The sequence below is a fragment of the Phyllostomus discolor genome, chromosome Y (genome assembly GCF_004126475.2).
Source record: "Phyllostomus discolor isolate MPI-MPIP mPhyDis1 chromosome Y, mPhyDis1.pri.v3, whole genome shotgun sequence".
Classification (NCBI taxonomy): domain Eukaryota; kingdom Metazoa; phylum Chordata; class Mammalia; order Chiroptera; family Phyllostomidae; genus Phyllostomus; species Phyllostomus discolor.
Window position 1 is genome coordinate 4,317,420 of NC_050199.1, and position 21,625 is coordinate 4,339,044.

At 44.5% G+C, this 21,625-nt stretch overlaps 1 long non-coding RNA gene across 1 annotated transcript; it reads left to right on the plus strand.

Moving 5' to 3' along the window:
- Nucleotides 1-20,818: 20,818 nt before the first annotated feature.
- Nucleotides 20,819-21,281, plus strand: LOC118498606. The gene is made up of 2 exons (XR_004901097.1): nucleotides 20,819-20,982; nucleotides 21,034-21,281. It is a non-coding gene; the product is annotated as an uncharacterized LOC118498606 (long non-coding RNA).
- The last annotated feature ends 344 nt before the right edge of the window (nucleotides 21,282-21,625 follow it).

A 21,625-nucleotide genomic window follows, 5' to 3' on the forward strand; every position in this document is an offset into this window, starting at 1 on the left:
GAGGAAACAAAACTGTCACTGTTTGCAGATGACATGATAGTATACACAGAAAATCCTATAGACTCTACCAAAAAACTGCTTGACCTAATAAATGAATTTGGGAAAACAGTGGGATACAAAGTCAATATCCAGAAATCAAAGGCATTTCTGTACACCAACAATGAAACAGCAAAAACAGAGATCAAGGAAAAAATCCCATTTGAAATAGCAAAAAGAAAAATAAAATACCTAGGAATAAACCTAACCAAAGAGGTAAAAGACCTGTATTCAGAAAACTACACAATACTGAAGAAAGAAATCAAGGAAGACACAAACAAATGGAAACATATACCGTGTTCACGGATTGGAAGAATTAATATCATTAAAATGTCCATACTACCCAAAGCAATTTACACATTCAATGCAATTCCTATTAAAGTACCATGGCATATTTCACAGACATAGAACAAACACTTCAAAAATTTATATGGAATTATAAACGACCCTGAATAGCTACTGCAATTTTGAGAAAGAAGAGTAAAATAGGAGGGGTCACAATACCCAACACTAAACTATACTACAAGGCCACTGTAATCAAAACAGCCTGGTACTGGCTTAAAAACAGGCACATAGACCAATGGAACAGAACAGAGAGCCCAGAAATAAGCCCAAGTCTCTATGGTCAATTAATATTTGACAAAGGAGGCAGCAACATTAAATGGGATAAAAATAGCCTCTTCAACAAATGGTGTTGGGAGAACTGGACAGCCACGTGCAAAAAAGTGAAACTTGAGCACCAACTTACACCACATACAAAAATAAATTCAAGGTGGATAAAAGACTTAAATATAAAACATGACACCATTAAAGTCCTAGAGGAGCCCTGGCTGGCGTAGCTCAGTGGATTGAGCGCGGGCTGGGAACCAAAGTGTCCCAGGTTCGATTCCCAGCCAGGGTACATTCCTGGGTTGCAGGCCATAACCCCCAGCAACCGCACATCGACGACTCTCTCTCTCTCTCTCTCTCTCTCTCTCTCCCCGCCTCCCTTCCCTCTTTAAAAATAAATTAATTAATTAATTAAAAAAAAAAAGTCCTAGAGGAGAACGTAGGTAGGAAAATCTCAGATATTTCATGAAGAAACTTTTTTACTGACATGTCCCCTCCAGCAAGGGACATAAAGGAAAGAATAAACAAATGCGACCTCATCAAAATTAAAAGCTTCTGCACATCTAAAGAAAACAGTATCAAAATTAAAAGAGAACCAACTGTATGGGAAAACATATTTGCTAATGATACCTCAGACAAGGGTTTAATCTCCAAAATATATAAAGAACTTACAAGACTGCACTCTAAGAAGACAAGAAATCCAATTAAAAAGTGGGCAAAGGACTTGAACAGACACTTCTCCAAGGAGGACATACAGAAAATCCAGAGACACATGAAAGAATGTTCAATATCACTAGCTATCAGAGAGATGCAAATTAAAACCACAATGAGATACCACTTCACACCAGTCAGAATGGCCATCATAAACAAAGCAACAAACAACAAGTGTTGGAGAGGTTGTGGAGAAAAGGGGACCCTAGTGCACTGCTGGTGGGACTGCAGACTGGTACAACCACTATGGAAAGCAGTATGGAACTTCCTCAGAAAACTAAAAATGGATCTGCCCTTTGACCCTGCAATTCCACTGCCAGGACTCTATCCTAAGAATACTAAAACACCAATTCAAAAGAACCTATGCATCCCAATGTTCATAGCAGCACAATGTACAATAGCTAGATGCTGGAAGCAACCAGGATGCCCATCAGTTAATGAATGGATCAAAAAACTATGGTACTTTTACACAGTGGAATTCTATACAGCAGAGAGAAAGAAGGAGCTCCTACCCTTTGCTACAGCATGGATGGAGCTGGAAAACATTATGCTAAGTGAAATAAGCCAGGCAGTGAAAGACAAATACCATATGATATCACCTTTAACAGGAACCTAAATAACAAAACAAAGAAGGAAGCAAAATATAACCAAAGACACTGAAATAGAGGACAGGCTCATGGTGACGGGAGGGGAGAGAAGAGGGAATTTAAGGGGTCAGTGGGAAGGGCTCACAGGAACAAACTTAAAGGGCACATGGTCATAAACTAAGGGGAGGGTGGTAATGGGAGGGAAGTGGGGAGGGTGGGAGGGGGGAAAGGATTGGGATTAAAAAGGAGAAAACTGGATTTGAACAATGATTAAAATATAATAAAAAATAAAATAAATAAAATACAATACACTATGAGAGAACAAAGTAAACCAAACAATGAAATTAAACAAATAAAATGAAGAAAACTAAACAGATAGAAGAAAATAAAAAAATACTAATAAAATGAGAGAAGTAAAAATAATACTTCTAAAGTAGTATTATTGTAAGTAAAGAATGACATACAAGTTCTCTGGAATAGCAAAGTGAAATTTTCCCAATTATTGGGATTAACCTTATGATCCTTCTTTGGGTCTGACTCTGGTCCTTTTACAGCTGCAGGTCTCACTGTCTCACTTGGGGGAAAAGAGAAAGAGAAAGAGAAGGAGAAGGAAAAGGAGAAGGAAAAGAAAAGAAAAGAAAAGAAAAGAAAAGAAAGGAAAAGAAAAGGGGGGAGAGAAAGGAAGAGGAAGGAAGGAAGGAAGGAAGGAAGGAAGGAAGGAAGGAAGGAAGGAAGGAAGGAAGGAAGGAAGGAAGGAAGGAAGGAAGGAAGGAAGGAAGGGAGGGAATGAGGGGGGAAGGCCTCCTGTTGACTTTGAGTCAGCCAAGTGTTCTGCTGGTCTTCCTGGCTGCAGCAGGCTGAGGAGGGTTGGGTTTCACTTTTCTCCCTTCCTGTGGTTTTGCAAGGATAGAGACAAGGTCTGGGCTGCACTCTTCACAGTTGTCTAGCCTCCAGACCAGTTCCTCAGTTCACTACCAGGACCCCTGCCTTTCTGGGCCAGGCCAGTGCCTTCAGTACACCAGTTGTGCCTTCCTTGAGGTGCACCTTTAGTGGCAACTCACACACCACCTTCTTGCTGTCCTAGGTACTAGGCACTCTGAAAGTCTTTTCAGGGTAGTTCAGCTCCCCCACTGAGTTAAGTCTTTCTGCAGACTGCTAACTTTCTGAGCCCTGCTGCCCTCCTCTATGAGGTGTGGGGGGCAGTGGGTGGTGCCTGCTCCTTCCTTTTAGTGAGCCTGTCTGGCAGTGCAGGGCTGGTGCACGCTGCTGATGTGCTGGGACTGGGACTACAGCAGCCCTGATCCCTGTGCTGGTCCCAGGGACCTTACACTCCCCAGGCAATCTCCTTACCATGTTTTTCAATGTCCTCTACAATTTGGCCTCCATATATGCTGGCTTACTGTTGGCTGTTCACTCTGTTCCTCAGATCAGCTAGGTGTTCCACCTGTGCTCAGGGGAAAATGGAGTCCACTCCCACCTATCTCACAGATATCTGCTGTGCCCCCAATAGTGTTTTCAGACATACCATCATAGTCAGCAGTGTGAGGTCAAATGGTCTTTCTGTCCCTCCATCAACCATTGGAGAAGAATGATGACAAATGGTGTCTCAGGTCCCTCCAACAGAGCTTAGCAGCACTCTGAGAACAAGAGTCAGCAATCCCACCCTCTGGTTGCTAGAGGAAGCTAAGATACAACATTGACTGCAATGTCTTTTGCAGAGAATTACTGATACCTGATAATCTGTCTTCAAGCCTCCACAGAGTGATGCAAGGTGCTGAGAGCAAGTGGCTTCTTTATTCAATTATACCAAGTGTTGAAGGAAGCTGAGACCCACCAGTACCTCCAATCTCTTCTTTAGAGTGATGCAGGAGGCTGAGAAACAATGTAGTCTTAAGTGCCTCCATCAGAGCCCTGCCAGAGATTGACACAATTCCGTTTCCATACTTCCATCAGCACACTGCATGAGGATGAGACCCAAAACTGTCTACGGTATCAGAGTGCAGGAGTTGATTAAGGCCCAGCATGTTTTCTGGCCCTCCTCCAAACTGCTACAGGATTCTCAGACACAAATTTGTCTCCATTTCCTTCATTAGAGAACTGCACAAGAGTGAGACACAACAATATGTTTCATCTTTCAGTCAGTGCCTTCAGGATCCAGAAACACAATGATGTTCAGTCCCTCTATGAGTGCACGGTTGGGGGTGAAACTACAACTTGTTTTCAATCCCTCTATCAGAGTGGTGCTGGTGGACATTCAACAGATTCAGTCCCTCTGTCTGAGCAATGCAAGAGGCTAAGTCCCAAACATGTCTTCGGTTTTTTAAACAGAACATGACTGGAGGCTGAGACAAAATGGTAACTTCAGTCTTGCCCTATGAGCACCACATGAAGATGGGGCAAACAGTGTCTTAGTACATCAGTTGGAGTCATCAGGGTGCTGAGACACAATACTGTGTAGGATCTTTCATCAAAACACTGAAGGATGTTGAGAAAATAGTCTTCTCTTCCTGCATAACAATGCTGCAGGGCACTAGGGACCAAGATTGTATCAGTTCTTCCATCAGATCACTGTAGTTGGCTGAGAACTGACTGAGTCTTCTATTCCTTCATCAGAGCCATGCAGGAGACTAAACACATGGTGCCTTCAGTCTCTCAGAGTGTTGCAGGAGACTGAAAATGGACAGAGTCTTCAGATCCTCAATAAGAACAACCCAGGATCCTGAGTCAGAATACTTAGTTCAGTCCCTCATCAGCATGCTGCCAGAGGCTGAGAAACAATGCTGTCTTCATCTTTCACACAGAGTGATGCAGGAAGCTAAAATTAATTGTGCCTTCAGCTCCCAAATTGGAGTGTTTAAGGAACCTGCAATCCAATGATGTCTCTAGTCTAGAGATCTGGGTGTTGGAGGATCCTGAGCCTATTGTGCATTCATCCCTCCATCAGAATATTGCAGGAAGCTAAGATCAATGCAGTCCATCCATCACAGTGCTACAGAAGCCTGACAACAAATGGTATCTTCCTCCATGCATTGGGACACTGCAGGGGGTTGAGACCAAACAGTCTTCATTCCCTCCTTGGAAACCCTGCAGGGTCTGAGGCACAAATGTGTCTCCATTTCTCCAATAGCATCATGAAGCAGGATGAGACCTAAGGGTGTCTACATCCCTCCAACAGAGCAAGCAATTCATGAGGTTGAAACCACTGGGATTCCTATTCTGTCCATCATGGACCTACAGAAGGTAAGACCAAATGCCTTTTCTCACTCCTCAGTGCACTGTAGGAGGCATAGAACCAATGGTGTGTTCAGTATTATACAACCACTGCAGGAGACTGAAAAGCAATTGAGCCTTTGCCTCAGAGAGTGAATAATAGAAAACTGGGACCCAAAACCATTTACAGTGCAGAAATGAGAGCACTGCAAGAAGCTGAGACTGAATGTTACCTTCAGTTCCACACACAGAATGTTGCTATAAGTTGAACTAATGGTGCCTTTAATACCTGAGTCAGAGGGTTGCAGAAAACTGAGACCCAATGATGGTTATAGTCCAGTAGTCAGAGTATCAGAGGAGGTTTGCCCAACAGTGCCTTCAGTCCCTCCAGCAGAGTGCTACTGGAGGCTGAGACCATGCTGTGTTTTTTGCCTGTCAAAAATTTGTAGGAGGCTGAGGCCATACAGTATCTTCAGTCCCTCCTTCAGAGTGCTGCAGGAAACAGAACAAATGGAGTCTTCAGTCCTTCAACCAGAGTGCCCCAAGATTCCGAGAGAGAGTGATTATTTCACCCCTCATCAGAGTGCTACACGAGGCTGAGAACCCATGACAACTTTAGTCTCTCATACATACAGCTGAGAGGTCTAAGAAAAAATTATGTCTTCAATTTCTAACACCAGTGCTGGAGGCAGCAATGACACAACAGTCTTCAATTTCTCCATAAAAGCTCTGGAGGGGGCTGAGATCCAACAGTGCCTTCAGTCTCTCTGTTAGAGTGCTGCAGGTGGCTGAGATTCAACTGATTCTCAAGACCCTCAGTCAGAGCATTCCAGGTTTTGAGACAGAATGGTAATTTCATTCCCACAACAGAATGCTTGAGGAGTCTTAGAACTAATACTGTCTTCAGTCTCATTCATAGAGGTGCAGGAGGATGAAAGCAATGGTACCTTCAGTACCTCAGTCAGAGTGTTACAGGAACTGGAGAACCAATAGTTTCTACTGTACAGACAGTAGAGTCCTGCAGGAGGCTAAGACAAAATGGTGCCTTTCTTTCTCCATTATATTATTGGAGGAGTGTGAGATCTAGAGCTGCCTTCTGTCCCTCTTTCATAGCACTATATATGCAAGAGGCCCAATAATTTCCTCATTCTCTCCATCAGAGTGCTAAGGGTGCTATGACACATAGATTCTTCAGTCCTTCTGCTATAGTGTGGCAGAAGCCTAAGAGAAAAAGCTGCCTTGAATCCCTCCACTGAAGGGATCCCTCAGCAACAGGCTGAGACCCAATCGTGTCTTAGTTCCAGCTGGCAGAGGGCTGCAGGACACTTAGTATCGATGGAGTCTTCAGTCTGTCCCTCAGACCACTGGAGGAACATGAGACCAAGTTGTCTTCAGCCTTTTGATAGAGCATTGTGGAAGTCTGCAAGCCAGGTGTCTTCAGACTCCCTCAAAGAGTTTTTTGGAAGCTGAGACACATGGTGTCTTCAGTCCCTGCGTCAGAGTGAGACAACAGCCTGAGACTCAGCCCTTTCTTCATTTCCTCTAACCACACGCTGATGGTAATGAGATCCAGAGTTCGCTAGTGTCCTTGTATTAGAGTACTTTAGGAGGCAGAAATACAATGGTGTCTTTAGAATATATACCTATATCCATACACTGTATGATGCTGTAGCCTAACATAGTCTTCAGTCCATCCATCACAGCTGTGCAGGAGGCTGAGAAACAATACTAACTTAAGTCCCTCCATCAGAATGCCTCAGAAGACTGAGACTCAAAGGTGTCCAGGTAACTCCATCACATGGCTTCAGAATTCCAGGAGAAAATGGTGTCTTCAGTGCTTCCAAAAGTCATGTAGGAGACTGAGATGCAACAGTGTCTTCAGTCCCTCCATTAGAACTCTGCAGGACTCTGTCTTCCAATGGTTACTTGAGTCCCTCTTTCCAATGCTGGAGAAAGCTAACACCCAGTGGGGATGTAATTCCCTTCATCAGAGCATTATAGGAGGATGAGACTCAGGTATGTTGTATCATTCTGACCCAGTGCTAAAGCATGCTGTGACCTATCAATGACATCTGTCCCTCCAACATCATGCTGAAGATGGTTCAGACTCAATGGTCTTCTATCCCTCATTCAGAGTGCTGCAGGAGGCTATGAGCCAATATTGTCTTCAATCCCTTCATCAGAGTGTTATAGGTGCCAAGACACAATGGCACTATCTTCAATCCCTCTGTCATATCATTCATGGAAACTAAGAACCAACATTGTCTTCAGCCTTTCCATAGGAGTGATGCAGGGTGCTGAGACCTAGAGTTGTCTTCAGCCCTCTAATTGAGCATGCAGGAGGCTGAGAACAAATGCTGACTTTGGCTTCACCATAAGTGTGCTGCAAGTGGCTGAGACACAATGGAGACATCACTCCCATCATAGATCTAGAGAAGGCTGAACCAATGGTGTCTTTAGGCCATAAATCCATTAGATTACTGCAGAAGGTTGAGAGTGAATGCTGCCTTCACTCATACATATATAGCACTTTAGGAGCCTGAAAACCAACACTTCCTTCTGCCCCTCAGTCAGAGTATTCTGGAAGCTGAGTCCAACAGTGTCTAAAGTCCAGAAATAAGACTGCTAAGTGAGCTAGATCCAAATGTGCCTTCAGTACTCCATCACAGAGCTGCAGAAGCCTGATACTAAAGATTTATGTCAGTCCCCCATAGAGCACTGCAGTAAGCTGAGACCCAATGGTTATTCAATTCAACCATCAGAGCACTGCAGGAGACTAAGACCCACTGTGTCTTTAGTCCCTACACCTGAGTATTGCAGAAGTCTGAGACAAAGCTGTGCATTAATTCCCACCTTCGACTCCTGGAAGAACCTGAGACACAAAGGTCACTTAAATCCATCCATCAGAACGGTGTAGAAGGTTGAGATCAAGTAGTATCATTCCTTCCATTCAAGCACTAACAGAGGAAGAGACTCAATGGTGTCTACAATGGTCCATTCCAGGTCTGCAGGAGGCTGAAATCAAAAGATGTCCTAGAGGGCTGTCAGAACACTGCAAGAGACAGAGGGCTGATAGAGTTCTTCATCCTTCATGAGAGTGCTATTAAAGTCTGATACCAAATGATGACTTCAATCCTTCATCAGATAAATGAAGGTGGCTAAAACCAGTTGTGCCTTCATTCCCAGAGTTACAATGTTGCAAGAAACCTAGAATCAATGATGTATATAGTCCAGCATCAAGTGCTGGAAGAGACCAGAACCAATCAGAGTGCTCACTCCATCAGAGTGCAGGAGCAGACTGGCACAAAAACTGGTCTCTGCCTGTCATTCACAGTGCTCTTGGAGACTGAGAACTAACACTGTCATCCATCCCTCAGTATAAGAGCTGCAGAAATCTAAGGCCACTCATAGCTTTCAATACCTCCTTAGCATGCCGCTAGAGGTTGAGATGCAATTCAGACTTTAGTTCCTCCATTATGGACTACTGTCCCTCATCAGAGCATTGCAAGATGCTGATAACCATTGGTGTCTTCAGTCACAGAGAACTGCAAGAGGCTGAAAACCAACATTGCCTTCAGTCCTTCAGAGTGTTGCAGGAAACTGAGACCAATGATGTTTATAGTCCAGAGATCAGAGTGCTGCAAGAGACAAAGATCCATGATACCCTCAGTCACTCCATCGCAGTATTGTAGAAGTCTGATACCAAATGTTGCCATCATTTGGTCCATTATAGCACAGTGATTGGCTGAGACCCAATGGTGTCTTCAGTCCTTCCATCAGAGTGCTGCAGGAAGCTAGGACCTATGGTGTATTTAATCACTGTATCACAATGTTGCAGTTGTCTGAGACCAAACAATGCTTTCAGTCTCTCCCTCAGACCTCTGGAGGAATTTGAGACCCAATGGTGTCTTCCATATAACTAAGTGATGCAAAATGCTGAGAACAAATCATGCTTTGTGTCCTCCATCAGAATGCAGAAAACCGTGAGACCCAAATCTGCCTCTGTCCTTCTGTTAGCACTACACAGGAATCTGAGAATCAATAGAGTCTTCAGTCCCTCCATCATAGTGCTGCAGAATTCTGAGGCCAAGAGTTCTCTCTGTCCCTCTCTTAGAGCCTTGCAGGTGACTAAGATCCAAAGGTGTCTCAAATCCTTCCAAAATAGGTATGTATGACTGTGAGAACCAAAAGGGTCAGCAGCCCCACCCTCTGGTTGCTGGGAGCAGCTGAGACAACATTGACTCCAGTCCCATTTGGAGAAGATTACAGATACCTGGTAATCTGTCTTCAACCCCCACAGCAATGCAAAAGGCTGAGAACAAGTGGTTTCTTAATTTCCTTATACCAAGTTCTGAAGGAAGCTGAGAGCCAAAAATGTCTCCCCTTCCTCCATATCTATGCTACAGAAATCCGTGACAAAATGCTGCTTCCCTCCATTAGGGTACTGCACAAAGTTGAGACTCAGTATAATCTTTAGCTCTTTTTGTAAGAGCACCGGAGAAGATGAAGGCCCAACTGTGTCCTTCATAACCCTATCAGCACCCTGCCAGAGGATGGGTCCCAATATTACCTACAATTATTCTAACAGAGTGCAACAGGAGGCTGAGAAAAAAAAATGTACCATCAATCTCTACTACAGCATTTCCAGTTTTTGAACAATGATGCCTACAACCCTTTAGTAATAGCACTGCAGCATGCTGACACCCAAAGGTGACTTTAATATCTCAGTCACACTCTTGCAGCATGCTGAAACAAAGGTTTCTCCAGTCCTTCTTGCAGAGAGCTGCAGGAGGATGTAAACCAAATGTGTTTTTGGTCCCTCCATCAGAGATATACAGTACTGAGACACAAGAGTACCTTCATACCCCAGCTGAAATGCTGCAGGATGCTGAGAAAATAAATGGTGTCTTCAGTCCCTCCTTCAGAGCACTGAGAATGCTAGAAAAAAATGTGTCTTCAGTCCTTCAACACAAACACTGCATGAAGCTGTGACCCAACATTTTCTACTGTCCCTCTCTCAAAATGCTGAGGGTGCTAAGACCCACTGATGCCTTTGGACCCAACATCAGAATGCTGCAGATATACAAAGGTCTGTTCAGTAACTTTAGTGGAGAGCTGCAGGAAGATGGGAGCCAAAGGTGTCTTCAGTCCATCCATTCATTACATGCTGCATAAGACTGAGACCCAGCTGTTTCTTTAGTCCCTCCAAAATCATGCTATATGAGGGGCTGGGTCCCCAATGATGTCTATATTCCTTCATCAGAGTGCTGCATTAGGCAGAAAACTAACAGTGTGTTCATTGCCTTTGACAAAGCACACAGGTGGCCAAGGCCAAACTGTGACTTCAGACCCTCTATAAGAGTGCTGCAGAAGGTTGAGACCAATGGTGTTTTCATCCCTTTGTTAGTATGCTTTAGGAGACTCAGATTCAATATGTTCATGGTCTCTTCCTCAGAGTGTTACAGAAGGCTGAGATTTGATTGAGTCTTCAGACACTCAGAATGCTCAAGGATCCTGAAACAGAATGGTGAATTCCATCCTTCATCAGAGCACTGCAAAAGGCTGAGAACCTGTAACTAGTCTCTCATGGAGCACTGTAAGAGGTTGAACCTAAGTGATGTCTCAGTCCCTTAATGCCAGAGATGTAGAACGATGACTACAAGGTAGTCTTCAGTCTCTCCAGCAGAGCCCTGCAGGAGGATGAGATCCTATGTTTCTAAAGTCCCTCCAAAAGAGTACTGCAGGAGGCTAAGACACAACTGCCCCTTAAGTTCCTCCATCAGAGTGCAGCATGTGGCTAAGACATGACTAAGTCTACAGACTCAATCAGAGCTTTCCAGAATACTGAGTCAGAATGGTGACCAGTCCTGCATCAAAGTACTGCAGGAGACTGTAAAAAATTGTCTTCATTCTTCTATCAGAATGTTGAAGGAAGCTGAGACCCAGTGGTTTTTATTGTCCAGTGATCAGAATACTGTAGGAGGCTAAAGCCCAATGGTGACTTTGTTTCTTCATCAGAGTACTGGAAGAGGTTGAGAATTAAAGCTGTGTTCTTTTCCTCTGTCAGAGCATGCCTGACTACAGATGCCTACAGAGAACTACAGATGCCTGCTACCAGAGTGTCTTCAGTCCCACACTCTTCAGTGGGACTGAAGACACCAAATGATGTCTTCAGTCCTCCCATTGGAGCACTGCAGAAGGGTTGTCCCACTGTCTTCAGTCCACACTGTCTTCAGTCCTTCCATCACAGTGCTGTGAAAGTCTGAGAACAAATGCTACCTTCAGTCTCACAACTGGAGTGCTGCAATGGGCTGAGACCCAACTGTGTCTTAGCTCCACCATCAGAGTGCTGTGGGACCCTGAGAATCAATAGTCTCTTCAGCTGCTCCTTCAAGACACATGGAGGAATCTCAGGCCAAAAGTTGTCTTACATCCCTTCATCAGAGCATTGCAGAACTCTGGGACACAGTTGTCTTCAGACACCCCTTCAGAGTACTTTAGGGGAAGAACACATGGTGTCATCGGTCACAGCAGCAGTAATGCAATAGGCTGAGAAACAGCTTTGTTTTCATTCCTTCCATCTGAGTGCTGATGGTGGCTGAGACCAAAGGGTATCTGTAGCTCCAATATTACAGTGCTTCAGGAGGCTGAGACAAAATGGTGGCTTCAGTCCCTTAACCCCAGCACTGCAGGATTCCTGACCCAATATAGTCTTCAGTCCCTCCATCAGAGCACTGCAGGAGGCTGAGACCCACCTGCGCCTTCAGTCCCTCCATCAGTGTGATGCAAAATGTTGAGATCCTATGGTGTCTGCAGTCCCTCTATCAGAGGGCAGCAGGTGGTTGAGACACAATGAAGTCTTCAGTCCCTTTCTCAGAGTGTCTCAGAAGGCTGAGACTGAAGGCTTTCTCAGTCACTCTGTCACAGCACTGCACAATCCTGATGGAGAACATTGACTTCAGTCCCTCATAAGAGCATTGCAGTAGGCTGAGAACCAATGGTGTTTCAGTCTCTCACAGAGCACTGCAGGAAGCTGAAAACCTGGAATGCCTTTAGTCCCTCAGTCAAGTGTTTCTGGAAGCTGAGTTACAACAGGGACTACAATCTAACAATCAGAGTGCTACAGAAGGCTGAGACTCAATGGTGACATCAGGCACTTCATTAGAGCACAGCGGGAGGCTGAGACCACCATTGTCTGTAGGCCAGCCTCAGAGCACTGCAGGAGGCAGTGAACCAGTGGGGTCCTTCCATCAGAGTGCTGCAGGAGCTTGAGACCAATGATGCATTAAGTCTTCACATCAGAGGCATTCAGGAACCTGAGATCCAATTGTTGTCAGTCCCTTCATTAGTGCTCATTAGGTAGATATCAATTGGTATCTTCAGTTCCTTCATCACACTGTAGAATGAGACAAGTGTTGTCAGTTCCTCCATCTGAGTGCTGCAGGAGTTAAGTCCCAATGGTGTCTTCATCCCTTAATTGGAGCTTAGACTCCAAGTTTCCTCAATCATTTCATCAGAGGATGAGACCCAATGGTGTCCACATCCCTTTATCAGAGCTCTGTAAGAGACTGACAAACAATGGTTTCTTCAGTCCCTCCATTAAAGCTCCAGGGGAGGCTGAGATCCATCATTGTGTCCAGTGCTCAGTCAGAGTGCTATAAGAGGATGAGACCCAAGAGTGTTTTCAGTCCCTACCTCAGAGCACTGCTGGAGACTGGGACCCAACAGTGTGTTCAATGTGTCAAAGTGCTACAGGACAAGACAGAAAGTTTACTCTTTTTCTCCATCAGAGGACTGAAGGATGCTGAGACCAAATGATGTCTTCAGTCCTCCCATTGGAGCACTGCAGAAGGCTGAGACACACTGGTATATCCAGTCCCTTCAGCAGAGCAATACAGGTGGCTGAGACCCACAGTGTCTTGAATCCCTCCACTCTAATTAAGACTCCAATTGGTCTCTCCCTCTTGCAGTGCTCTGATGGAGGGTCTAAAGACACCATTGCATCTCAGCCTACTGTAGTACTCTGATCTGAGGCACTGAACACACTGTGGGGTCTCAACCTCATGCAGTGCTTTCATGAGGGGACAGAAGACACCATTAAGTCTCAGGCTTGTATAGCCCTGCAACAAAAGGACTGAAGACACCATTGGGTCTCATGCTGCTGCAGCATCCTGTCAGAGTAACCAAACACATCTTGTGTCTCAGCCTTTTGCACTACTCTGGTCAAGGAACTGAAGATAATATTGTGCCTCTGTCACCTTAAATGTTGTAACATAAAGACTTAAGTCTCAGACTACTGCAGCACTCTGATGAAGTACTGAAACAACCATTGTTTAACAGCCTACACCGGTGCTCTGATGGAGTGACTGAACATCATGGGGTCTCAGCCTCCTGCAGTGCTCTGTCCAACAGACCTACACAAAGTTAGGTCTCACTCCCCTGCAGAACCCAGAGACTGGAGACACCTTTGGTTCTTAGACTTCTGCAGTGCTCTAATGCTATGGTTTTATGTCACCATCCAGCATCTGAATGAGGGACTGAAAACACCATTGTTCTCAACTTCCTGAAGTGCTCTCATGGAAGGCCTTAAGGCATTGTTGGGTCTTAGCCTTCTGCAATTCTTTGTAGAGTGACTGGTGACATCTTTGGTAACCAGAATTTTGCAGTGCTCTGAAGGACAGAATGAAGACATCTTTGGGTCTCAGCCCACTGCAGATCTTAATGGAGCAACAAAAGACACATTGTATCTCAGCCTCCTGCATAGCTATGATTGAGGGACTGATGGAAACTGTGGGTCTCAGCCTCCTGCAGTGTTCTGATGGAAGGGCTGAAGGTACTGTTGGGCCTCAACCACATGCAGCCCTCTGGGCAAAGGAAACCTTAGCTTCCTTTAGAATTCTGAAGGAGGGAGTGAAGACAACTTTGCTTCTCTGCAACCTGCTCTAAGGAGGGACTGCAGACAATGTTGGTCTCAGCCTCCTGTAGTGCTCTAATGGTGGTATGATGACATCTTCAATCTCAGTCTCCTGTAGCCTCTAATGGATGGACTGAAGATAATATTAGGACTCAAACTTCTGCAGCACTGTAATGGAGGCGCTGAGGACATTGTTGGGTCTCAGCCTCCTGCAGAGCTCTGATGGAGGGACTGAAGACATCATTGGGTCACAGCCAAATACAGTCTATAGTGGAGGGACTAAAGACAACATTGGGTCTCAACCTCCTGCTGCATTTTGATGATGTGCCTAAGGACACCATTGGTTCTCAGCCTCATGTGTCTCTCTGCAGAAGTTCTGAAGACAACATTGGGTCTAAGACACCTCAGACACTTTGATGGAAGTACTGAAAACACTATTGGTTCTCAGCCTAATGGTTCACTCCAATGACAGATTTAAGAAGTCACTGGGACTCAGACTTCTGAAGGGCTATGGTTGAGGGCCTGGAGATACCCTTGATCTCAGGGTACTGCAGGTTTCTGTCCAAAGTACTGAAGAAACACTTGGGTCTTCACCTCCTAAAGCACTCTAATGGAAGGATTAAAGACAGCTTTGGATCTATGTCTCCTGCAGTAATATGATGAAAGAACTGAAGACATTGCTGTGTCTGTTTCATGAAATGCACTGATTGATGGACTGAAGACTTGGTTCTCAGCCTCTTGCTGTACTCTGTTCAATGTACCTAAGATGCCATTAGGTTTCAGGGTCTTGCAGCAACCTGATAGAAACAGGTGAAGATACCTTTTTGTGTCAGCCTCCTGTAGCATTCAAAATCAGGAACTGAAGACACCAATGAGGCTCCTGAAGCACTCTGACATAGGCACTTAACATTATTGAGTCTCAGCCTCATAAAGCAATCTCAAACGGTGACTGAAAACACTATTTGCCTCAGGCTCCTGTAGGCCTGTAATAAAAAGACTGAACACACCATGGGTTTCAGCTTCCCATAGCACTCTGATAGAGGGCCTGAAAACAGGTTTGATTCTGTTGCTCCAGTTAAGGGACTCGAGATATACCATTAGTTCTCAGCCTCCTGCAGTGCTCAGATGGAGGGACTGAAAACACCTTGTGTCTCAGCCTCCTTCAATGTTCTTATACAGAGACAGAAGATACAATTTAATATTAGCATACTGCAGTACCCTGTAGAGGTGCTGAGTACATTAGGTCTCAGCCTCCTGCAACCCTCCAGTGGTGGAACTTAAGGCCTCATGGGCTTCAATCTCATTCAGAGCTCTGATAGAGGGACTTGAGGCCCCAGGATTTTCTGTCTCCTACAGAATCTGAGGAAGCACTCAAGACTATTTTTGTCAGCCCTTTAAAAGCAGGATGATGATTTCATTGGGTCTCTGCCTCCTGTAGGGCTCTAACAGTGGTACTGAGGAAAACACTAGGTCACTGACCCCTGCAGCCCTCTTCCAGAGCCACTGCAGCCATCCTTGGTCCTCAGCCTACTGCAGCACTCTAACTGAGGGACTACAGAAATGACTGGTCTATGTCTCCTGCAGTGCTCTGATGTGGGTCTGAAGACAAAGTTGAGTGTCAGCTTTATGCTGTAATGTCATGGAGAAACTGGAGACAATGTTGATTTTCTACCTCCTGAAGGACTCTGTCTAAAGTTTCTAAGACAATGTTGACTCTCAGTGTACAGAAGCACTGTGACAGAGGCACCGAAGACAGAAAGCTTTCATTCTTAGCTTCCTGCAGTGCTCTGATGATGGAGGGACTTTAGGCACCATTGGGCCTCAGCCTCAAGCAGCACTCTAAAGATGGACTAGAGATAGCATATGACCTTACCCTCCTGCAGTGTTATGATGGAACAAATGACACCATTTGACTCAGCCTCTTGCAGTGCTCTGATGGAATAACTGAAGAACCTGCTGCAGTGCTCTGAAGGTGAAACTGAAGACACCGTTGGTGGTCAGGCTTCTGCAGCCCCTGATGGAGATTCTGAAGACATCTTTGGGTCTCAGACTCCTGTAGCACTCCTACTGAGTGACTAAACACAAATTTGGGTCTCAGCCTCCTGCAGAGCTCTACTGGAGGTCTAGTGCAGGTCTCAGACCTCTGCAGCACTCTGGCAGAGGGACTAAAGATAACATTGGGTTTCAGTCTCATTCAAACTGTCACAGCCACAGAACACATCATTGAGTCTCAGTGTCCTGCAGCACTCTGATGTAGGGACTGAAGACACCATTGTATTTAATCACCTTGCAGTGCTCTGTCCGATGACCATAAGACATCATTGGGACTCAGCCTCATGTAGCACTATGATGGAGAACTGAAGACATCATTGGGCCAAAGGCAGCGCTGATGAAAGAACTGAAGAAACCTTTGATCTCAGCTTCCCGCATCATTCTACTTGAGGAACTGAAAACACCATTGTGTCTCAGCCTCACACAGTGCTCTTACAGAGGTACTGAAGATACCATTATAACTCAGATAACTAGTCCTGTAATGGAATGTGATGAAGATATCTTTTGTCAGTCTTCCACAGCGCTCTGGTAGAGGGACTGCAGACACCACTTGCTCTCAGCCTCCTGCACTGTTGGGACTCAGCCCCTGGTTGCCCTATGAAGCAGAGATTTGGCCTCAAGAGTATGACTAATTAAGCAGTATGGTACTGGCATAAAATTCAACATACACATAAATTGAACAGAATAGAGAGTCCAGAAATAAACCTACACCTGTAGAGTCAATTACTATTCAAGAGAGGAAGCAAGCACACACAGTGGGGTAAAATTTATTCAAGAAATGGTGTTGAAAAAACTGGACAGACATGTGCAGAAAAGTGAGAGTAGGCCACCTCTGTACACCACACACGAGAATAATGTCAAAATGGATTACAGACTTAAGTATTAGCCTGGAACCATAAGTATTATAGAAAGGAACATAGGCAGCAAAATCTCAAATGCTGCTTGGAGTAACAGTTTGTCAGATATGAGTCCCCAGGAAAGAGAAATAAAAGAGAACATAAACAAAAGGGACTTCATCAAACTAAAATGTTTTTGCACAGCAGTGGAAAACACCAACAAAATAAAAAGCCCAGAAAATGGGAGAATATATTGGTCAATACATCTGATAAGGGGTTAAGGTACAAAATTTTTGCAGAATTATGTATTCTTTTTTTTTTTTTTTTGCTTTTCAATCAGTTGTATCCTCAAAACCACCACCAAGTGATTCATGTCCATTTTCAATGAGGCATAGATTTCCACTGATGTTTTCTGAAAATCCACCTCCAAACTCCTTCAGAGTTTGGAATTTTCTCTAGTCCCTCTTGTGTCCATGTGGAAACTATTTCAGACTCTGGTACCTGGGAATATTGTTTGAGTTGCCTTCCATAAATGATATCTGTATAGATTCTAATTTGTATAGCAAACACCTGTGATGCCAGTAATGCTCATGACCATGCCATAACTTCTGCAATTGTGCAGTCACCAAGAAAGACATGGAAGTTTGTTTCTGTACTACCTTGTACACTGGCTGCCTTGACGTGGTTCACCCATGAGAGAACAATCACCTTCCTCCTATCTGGAAATCTCTGGGTGTTTCTCGTTACATGTAGCTGAATGTATTCCCACCATCTCTTCTCAGTTATATTTGATGACTTGTGATTAAAAGTATATCTAGGTTTTGTGTTTGTTTTTTTGACAAAGAAAAAATTCAGTTCCTTACTCATAGCTTCTTTTCAAATACTATAGGGCTATGTATGGCCTAGTGCCTATAATATTAAGTGGGCGGGAGGGAGGAGTTCCACCCTCAGGGTCCACTGGCCACCATAGATGAGAATAAGTCCACCAAGACGTGATCTGCTTGGGGAGGGAAGATGGTCTATGTCTCAAAGGAAAAGGGCCAACAGCCTTTTCCTGAATGGGCTTTTATTAGGTTCATTTTGCACAGGAATACAGGTAAAGCTCATTAATCATTATCAGTAAGGATCAAACAATAGATAGCATACAAAGAACTCTGAGGGCCTATTTTGAGTCCAGGTCAGATAGTTAAAGGACCATAAAACTTTGGGGAATAAACTCATTTCCTGCTTGGACCCTTACCATTTAATTGAGAACATTCTAAATAAAGCAGGTTTCACGGGATTTTACATGAATATGTTTCTTAGGTCTGATCGCCCTAGGGAACCCACCCTTTCCAGCACAGGGTGGCACCCACCACCATTGTTTCAGGATTAAGTCATTGTTTCAGGTTTAAATCAGGTAGGGGAAGCAAGGCAGCCAAGAGATTAGGAGACTTCTTGCAGACAGAATGAGGACTCAGGCTATGTCAAAGCTGAGGGGCAAGAGGCCATCCTTTTTGCCATAGCCCCCAAGTCCTTCCCTGGGGGCGCCCCATGATCATACCTGTTTTAGGTTGTCCCTCCCGTGAGGAATCTTACCTGTCTTGGCTAACTGATCAAGCATTGGGGGCCAAGCAGGGTGAACAAAAAGGAGCAGAGGCAGTGCCCCTGCCAGGGAGATAAGCTTTGTCTCCTCAGTGGCTTATAGTTCAAAGGTCGCTCACTCAGCCTTAGCTATGGGAGGTGAGGGGGTGGATTACAGCTTTTGAAACCAGCAGGGTGCTTTCCTATAATTAAGCACCCAAACCTTTCCATACTCACAGAAAGTCCTAGTACACTGTGCTAGATTAGAGGAGTTTGGATCGCTGAGAGTGAAAGAAGGGGGCAGAAGAGTGCTATTTGTAGTTAAGTATGTCTTGGGTACTCTCATGCAGCAATGACAACAAAGTGCCTATGGCTGGAACACCTCTCCCTTTAACCTAGACAGCTACTGTAATGGTTTAACTCTAGGCTAACCAGAGCAAAGCACTTTGGCTCTCTATGCCTCACAGTCTTCAGAGAACACAAAGAATCTGCAAGACTAGGTCAAGAATATGGTCATGAAGAGGCAAGGGCATGACTGTGTTTAGTGAACCAAAAGTGGCAGAGGGTGGGGAAAGTCCTGGCAGGTTAGGTTCAGGGACCTAGCCTGTGGGGGAGCTCTGTCCAGAGCACCCATGGCCATAGTGGATGAGAATAAGTCAACCAAGACATGATCTGCTTGGGGAGGAAAGGTAGCCAATCTCTCAGAGGAGAAGGACTTCAGCCTGTTCCTCAATGGGCTTTTATTGGGTTCAGTGCACACAGAAATACAGGTAAAGCTCAGCAATCATTGTCAGGCAGTAGTGATCAAACAATAGATAACATACAAAGAATGTTGATGGTTTATTCTGAGTCAGGGTCAGATAACTAAAGGGTCATAAAACTTTGGGAAACAAATTCATTTTATGCTTGGACCCTTATCAGAAAATTGAGGGCATTCTTAGCAAAGCAGGTTTCAAAGGATTTTATGCATTATTCCTTAGGCCATGATCTTCCCAGGGAACCACCTGTTCCTGCCCAGGACTACTCCACCTTCTGGCATTGTTGCAGGCTTAAGTCAGGAGGTGGAAGAAAGGCAGCCAAGATATTAGGAGACTTCTTACAGACAGAATGAGGACTCAGGCTATGTCAAAGCCAAGGGGTAAAGGTCCATCACCTTATTTTTCTATAGTCCCCTAAGTCCTTCTTGGATGGCCCCACTGCAACCATGCCTGTCTTAGGTTGTCTGTCCCTCAAAGAATCTTACCCATCACTGGCTAATCAGTTATCTACCTCGGGTCAAGCAGGGTGACGTGAAGAGGGCAGAGGCAGCACCTCTGCTGGGAAGATAACCTTTATCTCCTTAGTGTCTTACGGTCCCAAGGTCATTCACTTAGCCTTAGCCATGGGGGGTGGGGGGGTTATGGCTTCTGAAACCAGGCAGGGCGGTTCCCATCATCTCCCTGTTTTTTTGTTTTTTGTTTTGTTTTATGAACACAGTTGTAGTTGTTAAGCCTGTGAAACCTACAATTTGCAGTTCCTGAATAGAGATCCCAAGAAAATAACCTTCATATACATCATAAAACATAAATAACAAGAAAGACAAGGAGGCACCCAAGGCCTGCTAGTACCTAAACACATAAATTCAATCCACTGAACCAATTCTTAAGATTCAGTGACTGTAGATTATCATGGAGGGTCTAGAACACCTTCTGTTCAGTAAGGTGTTTGATGTCACTGAGCTACTGGTAGAGCTCAAGCTGGAGCTGATCAATCTATCCTCTGAGAATGGTAGAGAACGCGCTTTGAAGGTGATGATGAATATCTGCTCAGGAATACTGACTGGAATTCCACCTTAATGGAATAATACAGTTTAGAAAAACCAGGATCACAAGTAAGTTGTTGTCTTAAGGCAAGAGCATCCTGTCACTCTCCAAGCCAGACAACTGCAGATTCTGTGGCAGGGCCAGGTAAGAATTTCCTCATCAATTTGGGCTAGTTGAATCATTCGTTGAGTAGTATTAGTGAGAACATCAACCATGAGCAGTTTGAATGGATTCAGTAAAGGCTACAGATGCAGTAGTCATGGCTCCAATTATTCCAGTACCACAAACTATGCAAACAATAAACCTGCCTATAAATCAGCAGGTCCTGACATGGGCAAGGGCCTATTGAGAACACTCAATCCTCCCAGATTGGCCCCCTCCTGAGAAAAGTTAAGAAGAAGCCCAGCCTGAGCCTGTTGGCAAATGACAATTATGGTGGTCAGATTTAACTAGGTGACATTTGCATGGGTTAAGCAGCTGATATATATAGTGCAGGAGTAGTAGAAAAAGTATATACAGTAGAAGTCTCATTTATACATAAGTTGAGTTGTACCAGGGATGGATACAAACAGATAAGGATGAGAAGTACATATAATAACCCAGGTACATTTAATATTCCAAGTGTTAAAGTAACCAAAGACATTATCTCTCCTTTGGATAAAGTGAAATTATCCCATCTGACGGTCAACAAAAGGGGAGCCCCATCTTCCAAGTGGAAGTACGCCATGGGCTGTATGATTAAGACTTTTTATTCTGAGAATAGGGGCTCCTGCTCCTCCCCTATGCCAACTAAGTTTATTGTACATGGAGGAGCATTGGGTCCACTATCGCCAAGCCTGCTATGGCATACACCTTCCATTTTGCACCCCAGTTTTCTGCTACTAGAGGGGTGCTAGTGATATTAGTTAATGATGATGCTTGATCATGACATAATTTCCAAGTGACTGCTTTGGTTGATCCACTATTTTTTGACATAAAGGAAAATTGGACCTTTCTTCTTTAAATCCCATTTTTCCAACTAAGGAAAGATTTACTGCAGACAGAGACAGTTGAGTGGTATTAGTTATTGCATAAGCATACCACTTAGACACAATAGGTAAACAGAGGGTATTGGTTAACACAGAAAAGCAAGCAGGCAAATGGTTAGAGACATATACAGTGCTTTCTGGGACAGACAGTCAATGATGTTATTCCTCTAGGGATCCATCTGGAGGGAGCCAGGTGTCTCCAGTCCACTCAGTATTGTTACTAGACAAAGGAGGCTCAAGATTCCACCCAATGAGGAGCTTAAACATAGGTGAATCT